Here is a 1,239-nt window from a genome sequence, read left to right on the forward strand (position 1 = left end):
AATCTTGACCAGCTGAGATCCTGGCTGTCTTACTTAGCCACCCAAAATGTTTGCTACTTCATGTTGTTCAGAGCCAATGAGCATAATTCAATCCCTGTATTGAACCAGTTGATTTTGAAAGAGAATGTTAAGATGATTAATGTCTTTGTAGACTATACTATGGTGGAGAGTAATTTGATGTAATCCTAAGGCAAAACTGTGATGATATACTCCTGACCCTGCCATTTAAGAAGTAAACTGCTTCTAGTTGATCCTTACAACCGATGAAGAAGAAAAAGCATTTGCCACATCAATTGTTGTGTACTAGGTGTCTGAAGCTGTAGTGTTGATCTGCGTCAGTAGAAATGCTACATGTGGAACATTAACTAAAATTGGAGTCACTTCCTAAGTCAAGATTTGCCTCCTGTATTGGACAAACAGGTGACTTAAATGGAAATGTGTTAGGTATCACCACCCATGCATCTTTCCAAGTCTTTGATGACAGCACTACTCTCTGCAGTTTCCCTAAAGGTATGTGATTCCCTTTTGTTACTATCCTGGTAGGATGGGAAAGTTCCAGAGGCTTTCTCTTTCTACCATTATGGTCTTTATTCCATGGGTCAAAGAGCCAATATAAGAAATTCCTAGTTGCCAAGTATATCTGTTATGTCTAAACATATATTTCTTTTATTTATACATTCAGGAATCAGATAAGGCTCAGCTGGTAAAGAATCTGCCTGCAATGCAGGAGATCTAGGTTCAATCCCTGGGTTGGGAAGAACCCCTGGAAAAGGGAACAGCCACCCATTCCAGTATTCCGGCCTGGAGAATTCCGTGGACTGTATAGTCCATGGGGTCACAAAGAGTCAGACATGACTGAGAAACTTTCACTTTCACTTCAACCACACATTGGATCTACAGACTCACCAGGCCCACTGTATTTCAGATTTGGGCCAAGACTCCAATTGTTACCTGACTCTGCCCTGTTTCCCTGTAGTCTACCATAATATAGGGGCCCAGGAATTAGTTACCAAGTAACCAGTGTTCCATAATCCTAAAGGTCTGGGTATTTCCTTTTCCCCAACACATAGTCACTCTAATCAATGACTGCAGGCCCTTTGAGGAAGGTTTGGAGGAAGTTATACAGTGTATTCAGTGCTGGGAAAGATTGAAGGCAAAAGGAGAAGAGGGCGGCAGAGGATGACATGGTTAGGTAATATCACCGACTCAGTGGACATTAACTTGAGCAAACTCTGTGAG

This window comes from Moschus berezovskii, chromosome 4 (assembly GCF_049115385.1).
Source record: "Moschus berezovskii isolate FMDL1 chromosome 4, NW_MosBer_1.0, whole genome shotgun sequence".
Classification (NCBI taxonomy): domain Eukaryota; kingdom Metazoa; phylum Chordata; class Mammalia; order Artiodactyla; family Moschidae; genus Moschus; species Moschus berezovskii.